The sequence below is a fragment of the Acanthopagrus latus genome, chromosome 6 (genome assembly GCF_904848185.1).
Source record: "Acanthopagrus latus isolate v.2019 chromosome 6, fAcaLat1.1, whole genome shotgun sequence".
NCBI classification, from domain to species: Eukaryota; Metazoa; Chordata; class Actinopteri; order Spariformes; family Sparidae; genus Acanthopagrus; species Acanthopagrus latus.
In genome coordinates this window covers 27903612-27916542 of record NC_051044.1, presented here as the reverse complement: position 1 = coordinate 27916542, position 12931 = coordinate 27903612, and the positions used below count along the sequence as shown (strand labels likewise).

The 12931-nt window shown below is 42.0% G+C and overlaps 1 protein-coding gene across 1 annotated transcript in view; it reads right to left on the bottom strand.

Moving 5' to 3' along the window:
• The window catches only part of LOC119021875 (contactin-4), a 122230-nt gene extending 116880 nt beyond the window's left edge, over positions 1-5350 (bottom strand). The window contains exon 1 of the mRNA XM_037102445.1: positions 4849-5350. The gene's annotated coding sequence lies outside the window, so the exon portion shown is untranslated. The remainder of the gene's footprint in view (positions 1-4848) is intronic.
• Positions 5351-12931: the final 7581 nt, after the last annotated feature.

Genomic DNA, 12931 nt, shown 5'->3' with positions numbered 1-12931 from the left:
AAATGATTTATGAAATTGCGTGTACATTTACCAACGCAATGTATAGACAGCACTCTGCTGCACTCGGGCTATTTTTAGCAAAAGGGAGTGCAAAAAAAAAAAAGAAAAAAGATGAAAGTAGCTCCCAGATCAGTATGGTACAGTACATGGTAATTCCATTCGCTATCCTTCAAAGCAGGGAAAGTGAGGGCTCTGATTTATTCATAAGCCGGGGCTCCTTCTGCCAGAGAGCATTAGACAAAGGCAGATCACCCAAAGGTAAGGATTTTGCTGAGAAAAGCAAATAACAAAAGCGTTTACATGTTGCACCAGCACAGGTTGAGTTAGCGGCACGCTGGACTCAACAGACAAGTTCTGACAAGCAGAACTTCTGTATCAAGAAGCTAAGCCAATAGTTTGTTTCCATGCACATTCGAGACGGCTGATGGTCAGGTGCTTTCATTAATTCCAATACTGTGGAGTCAAATGCTTCTCCCTGGGCTTTGCGATTTCTTGCAGCTCCATGTCAGAAATAATTCAACATGATTCTGGCTGCACAGCTTCCATCAAGCTTCTGTCAGTCCTTATCAGAGAATGAAGGTCAACACTCTGTCCTGCTTACCTGGACTCCTGCAGCCCCGCTACATGTCTTCACTCCGCACCTCCGGGCCTGAATCTCACCTGACTGCCGGGGCCGGAGAGCAGAAAAACACAGCATTCATCTCCATCAGCACTACCAGAGTGTTGATGAATCACTAACTGCAATATTGGCCGAGACTAATGCGAGGAGGGGAAGGTTGAAAAAGCCAATACCAGAAACTAACACCTACCATTTTGGGGGATATTTTTACTTACAGTATGAGTTATTGGTGTCTCTGCAGGATTAAATTCTAGTCAGGCTATAAAACCATCTGGAACAAGTTTTGGATCACTACGGGTCAAAACATATTTTCTGAATTGCAGACTGATCGATGAGGTTTAAGTTCATCAGCTATTTGGGGCATGACAAGATATTTTTAGACAGCAAATGGAGTTAAACTTTATATCGTAAAGAAACACTATGTTTCGTTGAACCGGCTCTGTGTTTTGGACTGTTGGTTGGACAACACGAGACAATTGAAGTTAACTGTGATGCTGTAACCTAATCGCTGGAATAAATGTTCACTGTGTAGGTTTCTGCAAACAACAATTCATTATGTGCAACTTTTGAGCTTCCACTTTCAATTTCAGGCTGTGCTTATGCCCTGGTTAGGCTTAGGCACAATAATTACTTGGTTAGGGTAAGGAAAAGATCATGTTTTAGCTTAAATTTCCAGCTTTATTTGTCACAAATACACCATGTAGCTTAGCAGCGTCACCTCCACGACCATCCCCTCCAGCTCCTATTATGAATGTGATACGACATGCATAATACAAATGTCACGAACAAATGTGAACATCAGTGCCACCGTTTTGTCCTGGTGGCTGGGCTGTGTAATGGGTGTTTGTGTGTATAAAACAGATTTTTTTTTTTTTTTTTTTTTTAAAGGATTTATCAAGCAAAAGAATTGTGAGATTGATTGATAATGAAAATGTCACCGTGAAAGGCTGACAAGAGTGAAGCCCAAGTGTAGATTGCAAGATATGAGATGCATATGCATTACATATTGCACACCCGATCAAACGTGATGTTGGTGGTGACATTTCTAATCCTAGTCATTAAACCGGTTGATTCATTTGAAATCACACCTTCCGACACGCTGGACCACGCACGCTGACGGCAGACAATCGATTATCACACCGTAATAATCACACTTGCTCTCGGGATTCATCCCTACACCGACAACAATCAGATTAAATGACAACATCAAATAATGTATGCTGTCTCTGGTGTGCATTCTCTCATTAAGTAACCAGAGTATCCATGACCAAAAGGTTGTTTCTAATAAAGAGAAATTACTTTTAATCTAGAGCCTGCGGGGGCCTCGTGGTGTGATCTGGTCACGCTGATCGATATCTCTCCGCACGCTCCTTCCTGCTGCTTCCAACAATGAGACCAAGACATACTCAACGCACAGATTTAGATGATTTTCCAAACAAATGGGCTCTCTTAAAGCCACGCTGCCAATATGACACCATTTGTGAGCAATGCTAGCAAAGACAATTAATTCATTCTCCACAATGCGTTTGTAATACCACATCTATACAAAGTAACTAGTGCAATGCTATTGGTTGAAGATCGTTGATTTTAAATTCAGTGTCAGTGGAAAATTAAATCCATTATATATAGTTGATTGATATATGCAGCAATTTAATAATATAATGCACTGACTTCATTGTAATGAATATCATGATTATATGATGTGCAGAGAACGGTTATACTTCTCTGTTACCTCTGTGTTCATCATTACCAGCGACCCCTTCACATTTGTTAATATAAAAGTATTGATCAGCGCAGCTCTAATCACAATCATCTCCAAGCCCAGTGATTTATTCACGCACAAGAACATAAATTCTATGTTTCTGTCTCATAGTCATGTAATCACTTCACACCAAGGTACAACAGAGTTCTGCTTGTGCCACTAATATAATTTCCATTAGTTTTACGGTTAGAAACGTGACAGTAAAATGAACTTCAGCCATGTCAAATTATCCACTGGCCGCCTGTCTAGCTGGTGGCCAGGGAAATATTTCACTCGGGGAGCAGAAGCGACTGACAGATGCCTGAGCAGCAACACGGCATTCATCAAGGCTTCGGCAGGCTGTGAATACAGAGGCGGCCTCTGCATGTATCCACCTGCAGCTATTAAGACTGCCAAATCCCAGGCATGAGAGGAGCTGGCTGAAGCACTGCTCCGGTATCACAGAGCTGACCCCGCTAGACAACAGTCAGCTCTGGGTGTTAAACCACCCCATCCGCTCCATACATCACTGTTATCTCCATCACCCCTGTGAAGATTAGCCTTCAGCCCGCGCTACCTACCTGCTCCGGCTGCAGCTGTTGAGCAAACACCCAGAGAATCCAGGCAACATGAGATGATAACCCCGAAAAAAAACAAGGTTAATATTCTGAAAGGTGAGGGGATGCGCTGACGTGCAGGATGCCTTTATACAAAACCTCCATTATAAAGACAGCTCTAAATCATGTAACTCAATCTCTGGAGTTTTTTTTTCTTCTGTAAAATCACATTATTAAAACACTTCAAATGTTACCACTCTGTTTATCTCTGTTGAATGGAATAAAGCTTTTTTTAAGGAGTTCTCATTTTGCTCAGGTTCGCCAGAAACACCCCGAGGCGCACCTGGAAGTTCCTAGACCCCAAATGGGGAAACATGCGCACATGCTCACTTTGCAGGCACTGAGAACATAAACAGCAACAGACTGATTGAACTTTATGTTGGCGTATCAGCTGGATTTTATGCATTTCTTGTGGAACAAGAATAAAACTACACTGCTGTGAACTGTTTATGTGCTGGCTTGTCCCTGTTTTTTTTTTTGTTTTTTTTTGAATGAAGGGAGCCTGGTGGACGAAGTCAGGCCTGCGTCTGTCATTACGTGGGGATGAGGATGTGAAGGGACCCATATGTATTCTCTAGATGACCCTCCTGAGAGTAATCGACGGCGCTACAGGAACGTGGCAGGTTTATTAAGTCAGTGCTTAGAAATTAAGCCACAAAGTGGCATATTAATCATCATTCCAGCGGACTAAGTGACAGAAGAGTGTGATCATTGAATACAATTTGGGTGGGAGATGGGGGGGGGTATTTGAATGAAAATGGGTAATGGCATATTTATGATGCTGTAGTACCAGCCTGGGTGGGAATAGGGTGAGTGGGTGTGTGTGTGTGTGTGTGTGTGTGTGTGTGTGTGTGTGTGTGTGTGTGTGTGTGTGTGTGTGTGTGTGTGTGTGTGTGTGTGTGTGTGTGTGTGTGTGTGTGTGTGCATCAAAAAAACAATCAAACTGAATGAGTCAAGACATCTGAAGGAGGAGGTGAGAGACTTATTGGATACAGCACTTCAAATATGAGATAAGCATCAGAGAACTGCAGGCACATCTAGGACACACACACACACACACACACACACACACACACACACACACACACACACAGCACAGTCACTAGATGAGATATAGTGGGTGGGCAGGGTAAGGATAAGCTTTTCAACATTTTACTATCACTGTCTTTATCATTTTCTCATCACGTTCAGAGGATTTTAGACATACTTGGCCTATTTCAGCACTGATATATACACGTCCCTCAATGTACATCTCACATTAACACATGAGAAAAATATCCACCAGAGCACTTCATGAAAGAAAACACTTTGAGAGAGCCTCCGTTCACACTTCTCACTATCTCTCTGCCGATCTGTCGCTGCAGGTGTCTCCCGCGCTTCCCCCTGATCATCGAACCACTGATGGAATTCGGAGCAGAAAAAGGGCGCACGTCACTTCTACCTTCACCACCCGCCTCTGCAAATATGCGCGCACGTCCTGTGCATCGTGGGAAAACTCTCCAATTCTCGCATTAGCGGTAGCATCTCTCCGCACCGCGGGGTACCGGCAGGCAAAAATTGTGCGCCGCAGAGCGGCGAAATGCGCAAAGGGATCACGATGTCTCAGCCCCGTGTGGAATGCACTGTTGACACTCAACTTTCTTTAAAATGCTAAAATGTGGGGATAGATGGAAATATAAAGCACCAAAGGGGGATAATCTCAGCCCGCAGGACTAGTCGCACGGCACCTGTGCAAACGCACGGCCAAAAGGAAGAGGCAGCGAATTATCCGCGCGCTGCGACGTGCAGGCAGGCGGGATACACGCCGAACTGTACAAAGATCGCACACTATGGCAAGGCACAAAAAAAAGAAAACTTTGACGGATGCTTACCTGTTCAGGAGAAGGAGACGCGACAGTCAGCTGAGCAGAGAGGATGTCGGGGCGGGCGGAGCGCACCGAGCCATGCAGCCTGCACTGTGGATGAAAGGAAGGACTGTACGCGTCCAGCAGTGAACTCCAAAGTGCGTGTGTCTTTTCAGACCACCCCCCCTTTACATCAAACTATTTCCAACTGTTTCCTCCTCATCACCCGATCCAAGGATCATTTATCACTCGCGTGCAGCATTTGGTGGCCTGTTTGCTTCCTGGAGCAATGTCCTATGTAACACACACACAAAACACACACATTTATATAAATATTTACAAACACGTATATTTATCAGTTAAATGAGAAAACATATAATATATGTGTATCACATGTCCTTATAATGTGAGATTGGGGTATTTCTGTGCGTTTATTTTAGTTTTTATTCTTTTGTTTTGTGATGCGTTTTGATCCTCTTTCCAATGATTTCAATACCAAACCAGCACTATTAAACGTATGTACACAATATGCAATGTGTCCACATCAACATGCCTGAAAGGCTCAACCTCTGTTGGGTATTTTGTTGAGTTGTATGTGAGCCATCGCATTTCCCAAAAAAATCTTCGAACCCAGAGACATATGTTATTCAATTAAAAAAAGGTAACATGTGTTTCCCATGGTCGTGATTTAACTTTCAGTAGAGCATCAGAAAGTGATGGAAAAAAGTTATGTGTGCACGATTTTGAAACATTACTTTGTCTGTGAACATTTCTGCCTGCAATTTCATCAACAAAGTTGGCTGAATGAATATAACTCCCATGATCCCAGGCTTCATACATTTTCCTTTTTGTTTTGACTGAGTGACCCCGAGTTGCAGATTTAACACACTGTGCACTTTGATTTTCACCATCAAATGATCAAATCTGCAAATCGTAGAGTCAACATCTCCAAATTATGCTACAGCTGCTAAGCTAACTACGCTACTGCTGCGCACTTAAACCTGCAATAACTGATTTTCTGTCCACTTGTGTTCAGAGAGAACACATTATGAGCACAGTTTATCATCATGCAAATTGTCACCTTGCAGATACGTTGAATTTAGCACAGCATCTCTCAGCTGAGGAACAACATCGTTACTCATTTGGGATCATGTGTCTGACCACCAATCACAAATGTAATTCCAATATTCGCTATCGTTTTTGTTCCATCTCCAGTTCCGGCCAACTCCTGAGAGAAATATCTGACTCTTTAGCTGCGTAACATTCCACTTTGTTCACCAGCTACTGTCCTACTGCATCTGTGGTTAGTGCTGTGCAGGTGGTGTAACCGACAGCAGGTCTTCAGAGCTTTTTCTCTGAAAACAGCTGCCTGCTGTGGAACACTATAACACTAAAGCTGTGGGCCGGAAACAATGTATGTTTATCAGTACGAGCGACCCCTCTCACATTCCCATCTGTTAATCATTACAAGAATATTATCGCTCATGCTTTATTAAATCAAGTAGTGCAACTGTATTATAATGGCAGATATCGATTCATATAATTAATCAAATGTAACAGCAACACCAAATTTAAAATCCAGAAATATAGAGAACATACATGACATAAATCACCAAAATGGTATTGCTTTGTAAAATGAGGTGGTAATTGGCATTCTCAAGATGTGGTCCACAGCAAATACTAAGTATATACCTGACAAAAGTAACTGATAAGGAGAGAAGAAACTTTAATATATTATATGTTAATATATATTAATATTATTAAAAGGTTTTGAAGGAGCACCTGAAATCTGAAATACATAAGTCTAAAATGTTCAATGCAAAATCAATCATCAGTCAACAAACCTTCCAGCCCGTCCTCATTTTATTGAAATCAAACATTTTTACTCGGCCTGAAAATCCTTCAGCTCTGCTGCTCCTCGTGCACTTGTGGCACCACTCTCGCAGATTCCTGCCCTCAGCTTAAATTTGATTAATTTATCCCTGCTTCTTCTATTACCACTGCATCTGTTCGACCAAGGTAATGACTTTGAGCTTCACCTATTTTTTAATTGAGTTCCGGGCAACAAACCAATTTCTGACAGAGGAAGAAAAAAAAAAAAAAACAACACAACATGGAGGCAAAGATAAAGTAAAGTAAATTAAAAGCAGTTGAGATAATTAAAAACACAGAAGACCTGAATGAGGACAAGATGAGAGGTTGCATGTTCAGCATGCCGTACTGTACATGAAAATACCAACGGGATGGTTTTCTTACTGAAAATGTAGTGGTCCTCTAAAATTCTGCGCTATTTCTACTACAAGAATGTCAGTGATGTGAGGTCAGAGAAGAAAATAATGACAAAAATGATGAGGAGATGTGTGGGGGTTTCTCTTTGACCAGACCATAGACAGAGAAGGGATTTGGTTTCTGGCTGCGTTGTAAGGGCCTCGGACGGTAAAGGAGCGGAAAGAGAGTGAAGTCATTATCGCTACAGATGATAACTCCGGGGGCCATTCATGTAAGGACAAATCCCAGAGGAAGTCACGCCAGCAGTATGCACATCATTATCAATATAATCAACTCCCTTGTGAAATTCCAGCCCCCCCAAAAATAGAAAGGAAGTGGCGAGGGTAGATTTCGGTTTCATGATCTGTGGAGAATGTGCTCAGGATCCAGGAATGCAAAACTACAGCAAGGGCAAATATGCAGTTATCAGAAGCGCCTGCATAATTAAAGTATTCATTTCATGTAATTACTGCCTAATCCGGTGGGACACCAAGTATTACAATCTGAACTCCCAGATATTGAACAACCTGGGAAAGCGTTGCAAAGCTCAGTAATATTAGATGGTTTCAGTCCTTTGGGTGAGAAAGTCAGTGTTGAACGCATTGATTCATCGGCTGTCAGTTAGGGTTTCCACAGACGCACGATCAGGTTTTTCTGTCTTAACACAGCAAGAGGCTCCAAGAGAAACAGTAGGTTTTCCTTTGGTCCCGTAATAGTTGAGAAGGTAATATATGATGAGATATTTTATTGTGCCAGGTTTGGGAAAGCAATATAAACGGAAGCAAACCAGGTCATGTACGAACACCAAATTGTCTCAGGAGTTTTTAACTGGAAGAGGTCTGATAACCCGTCACCCTGCCGCATTGAAAATGTGGGTGCATGTGGGTGCATTGCCATTTGTATAACTTCATACACTTCTCTGCTGTGTCATTATGGATCCCACTCCCTTTCTTGTAAACACCTAACCTACTCTGCCTTTGACTGATATTTTCCATGTTAACCCAGTTCAGTTCAAGCTGCAGCGGTGCTGGTAGGCCTTTGGATACAATTAAGTTGTTTAGCTTTTCCCCCGTTTCCAGTCTGTGTGCAGAGCTAAGCTGCTGCTGGTGCAGTACAGAAGCTCGTCGTACAGAAGAGGTCGTGTGGCTCGGGCACCACGTGGCGATGCCTAGGCCTGCCACACACTTCACATACATCATAATTTGTTTTAGATATTCTGTCAATGCAACGTGTAAACTGTGATTTGTGTTGCTGTATATGCAACATCTATTGCATGTCTGTCTGTCTGTCCTGGGAGAGGGATCTCTCATCTGCGGTTCTTCCTGAGGTTTCTTCCACCCCCTGTGTTAAAATACTTTCTTTTTTTTTTCCCATCAACATGGCAAGTCCTCCTTCCTTCAATCAAGGGTCTAAGGACAGAGGATGTTGTTCACTGTAAAGATTGTAAAGCCCACTGAGGCGATGTGATTGTGATTTTGGGCTACAGGAATAAGACTGATTTGATTTGATTTGATTTGACAGTAGCATGATATTTACTAAAGACATGAGGGAGGAATCAATGTCAGCATCTAATCCTTGGCAAGAAAGCAAACAAGCATATTTCCCAATATGACAAATGATTCTTTTAATATGGTTGTGGTTATCGTTCTGTTTTACAGTGTAAAATAAAACCATTATGCAGTATATAACAGTCATTTTTGATTTTTTTTTTGTTTTGTTTTTTGTTTTGCTGTTGAGCTGATTGATAACTCATTTTAGTTGTTTATTGTAATTTGCTGCTGCATGTGTTCAAACATCACACTTCCTCACAGAATCCTGTTTAACTGATCAATGTGATGGGAGTGCTCACTCTCTTCCTATGGCACGTTCGGTGCGAAGGCGCCGTGAGGATCCAGAACGCTTCTGTTTGTGTTTGTGTGCGTGCGCTGGTCGAGCTGTTGTGTGTGAGACAGAAACACCAACATCAGCTTTTGTTTCAGCAGCTGCAGAGAGCAATTATATTCCACACACCTAGCTTGCCACCGAGGTGTCTGCTGTTGGATACAGAAGACGGTTTAGTCCCGAGTTTCAACCACATCGCATCGATTGACTGCGAAAAGAAAATGAGACAGCTGCCTTTTGATGCCACGCTGTCGTTTGCATAATCGCCTTCATTCAACAAGGGTTAAACTGAAAACATGTGGGGGCAAAGACCTGTGTTCACAGCCACTTTACAAGCCACAATACAAGCTTACACTATTTTGTTTTTCATGCTATTCCGTAAAAAAGAAGCCTGGCACAATACAACATGTAATTTACGTGTGTGCTGGGACTGGTGAAGTGCAGACTCACCTATTACTTCCACTGTGCGTACTCAACAGCTCATTTAGTATGATTATTCATTATATATACATTTGTATTTCCTTTGATGCAAAGCTTTGTGTCATGCTTGTGGTCACCCACCGAGCATCTGTTGTAGCCTATTCTGTGATTGTCTGATGCCAACTCATTGAGATTTTGTCAAGCATGCATTGTTAAAGGTGTATTGCATCCACCTTCTTTGTTTGATTGTTTGTTTTTTTTAGTAAAATATGTCACTGTCATACCACAAACTCTGCAGGTTGCACCGATCAATATGTTCACCGGGTCGAAAGTTGTGTCGCTCCCGGTGATGAATCTTCAGAGAATCATATGTAGGATCTATCTGTCATGTTTTCTTTTGGATTTGCTTTTTAATGCATTGTCTCCATCCATAGTGAACAGCTGTTTTCAGCAAAAAAAAAAAGAAGAAAAAAAGCTCTGATAAACACACTGTGTGCTACCCACATAGCAACAAACACCAGACAGACAAATTAAGTGAAAAACTGTAGAGCATAAATGATCATTCAGATGCCAAAGAGCCAGATACTTACTACAGGGATTGGCAATCAAAGCATTAACTGTTCCATTGCCAAAAGCAGCTTGCACTGTTGCCTCACAGCAAGAACTTCCTGGGTCAAATAACACTGGGGCGGGACATTTCTGTTTGGAGTTTCCATGGTACCCTTGCGTGGGTCCTTGCATGGGTTTCATCCAGGTTCTGCAGTGCCCCCACCAAACAGCTTCATTAGGTTGATTCTCCTGCAGTAGCCTTGATGAAGAATGAAGAAATCTTCTGTTTGCTATCACTTTCTCCATAACAAGTGTAAGGTCATAACATCAGTATTGTGCAAGCTGTTTGTTGCGTGTCAATCATGTGTTATCTTTGGGTCCGTGACTCCGCTCTTTTTCTTGAAGTGAAACTTTCCTTCAATAAATTATAAATTGAACAAGATTAGTGTTTCGCAGGAAGGCATTGATGTACTGCCTGAGTGGCTAATATTGCTTTACATGACTTCAACATTTTGAAGGTCAGCATGTTTGCTGTTTAATCAGAAGTTGAATGGAGGATATCAATTTTGCCTCCGTCTGCCCACTGGAAATCTGATTTACTTGGTGTGTCTTTGAAAGGCAGCGTGCAGTATCTACCGCGTAGGTCATACTACCCCAACAGAATATGTAGTAGATAGTTCAACAATTTAATTTTCTCTTTTCTGTAGTGCATCTGATTAATCTCCAGAACACCTCTCACTGCATTTGTAGTGAACAGCATGCAGGAGTTCATTCCTGATGTCTTCAGGTCTTGGTCTTCTCCTGCACACCTGTCGAGCCAAGGTGTACTCTCTACATCTCATTCTTCTAAAATGGATGTTTGATGCTTACATTTGCTGTTAATTACCTTTTTTGCTGACGTTGGGTTGGAGACCTTATTTGTCTGTTGGTCACAGACTAAGACCAATCACAGAGGTCAGACAACTGCGATCAAATATTTATCTTAACATGACTGGGAAAAATGACAACAGAAATAAACCTAACCTCAACCTAATCAAGTATTTAAGTTCCCTAAACCTAACCTAACAGCAACATAAAACTTAAAAGAAAATGTGCTATGAACCCCGGTCCTGTGAGCAATAGCCCTGTTCACAATAGCTGCAGATTTGTAGGTTGAAATGATTGCCCTGGAGCAATATTAAATATGATGTTCTAGGAAGAACATGAACACAAGCTTGAACTATGACATAAGAGGAACATGATTGCTCAGTTTTAATGGCAGTCTTGGAACAATGTTAGCTCTAATGTTCTGGGAAAAACTCCAGCTTGGCAATATCAGATACACCCAGGCACTGGAAAAATACTGCAACAACTGAGCAATAGTTGTTAATTTCTTGGATAATTTCTTGTGGCTGAACATTTACAGTGTGCAGTAAAACCAGCCACCTTCTCATGGGTTTAAATCATTATCAGACTATTCCAGATTTAGTTATTTGGTGTGTGTGTCTCCGGTTACAGGGCTTGTCATTGTTGGCATCTGTAGGTTGCTAGCTGGTCACCAAAGCAAATGTTGATGGACTGGTATAAGAGTCAGTGCGCCTCGTGTTGGTAAGGAAGTAGGCTATTTAGCTAGCTGGTTGGACAAGGTCAGTGGTGCGAAAACATTTTCCTCACAAGGTACACTACTTCTGAAAACAAGTATCTCTATGCTATACTTTGTAATATGATCATAGCTATGTGAATCAAACAAATAAGACTCCTTCCAAAGCTCACCAGTTGGGACTCACAGTACGAGGAGTTCTAACTGGCCTGCACTCACGTTGATATTAATGTGGAACACGGGCTAGGCAAACAACAAAAAAAAAGGGACCACCTTATTTTGCCGTTGTAGAATCCACTTGAAGTCTTCAAGCATTTGTTTCCCCTGAAGCCAACGAAGCATACGTATCTCTGCAGCTGATAAAGCACCGTCTCACTTCTTTTTTTTTTTTTAATTCAAGTGTGACATAACGTGTGGTGCTCAAAATAAGTTGCAATCATCAGGATAAAATCTAAAGACTTCCGGGCTGGACTGAGCCTCCAGTGTTTTCGAGATCCTAACGCCGCCTCTGGTGTGTACTACAGTCCCCTGCTTTCCTGTACACTGTGACGGCTGATAATGATTCATCGCATTTCCTCCCATTCAGCGTGAGTAACATTGCAGTGGAAAGAGACAAATCAGCGATGCTTTTTATATCTAGACCTTTCAATCAGGATCTGACCTGTCTGTAATAAGTGACACCAAAGCTCGGATTTGTAATTTATGTGCTGCCTCAACAAATTGCTTCACAGGGGACCAGAGGAGAGCCTTTCTTTTTCTGGCAGTAAAACCCGTAGAGACAGAGCCTTCTCATACTCCAAGCTGGTATCTGCCTCTACTCCACCTCCCCCAAACATAAAAACTACATTTAAAGATGATCACGTGTGTGCTTTTTTTCTATAAACAGCTGTGTAACTGCAAAGGAATGTAATGACTTTGATTATATGAAACCCCGCCACCATTTGTCATATTATTATAGCTGTTGCATCCTTAATCAGAAAACCCCTCTGTAATGTGTCTGTGGTGGCTTCTGCTATTGCCTTAAGTCACACTTCTGTCTTATTACATCTCTGAAATTTTATTTGCTTGCTGAGGCAACACAGGTTCCTCCCTCTAATTGTCTCTTCGGGGAGAGGGGTCTCCATGTGTGAAGGTAGGGAGCAAAAATGGGACCGACTTTCATCTGACCACAGGACACGGTGAACAGTTGAACCTCTGTTTGCTGAAGCGGTCACTTCTGGTTTCCTGGACCACAAAGGCTGCAATCATTCATAAAAGATCACACATTTTTCATTCCGGTCACACAGATGTGCAGGATTTGTGTTTGACTGGAGGCCAAATATTCAAAAATGCCTGTATTCTAAGCCTCTAACCTAATTTTAGAAATAAACTATTTACTCAAGTACCATGCGTGAATACAGTATAGATATAGTC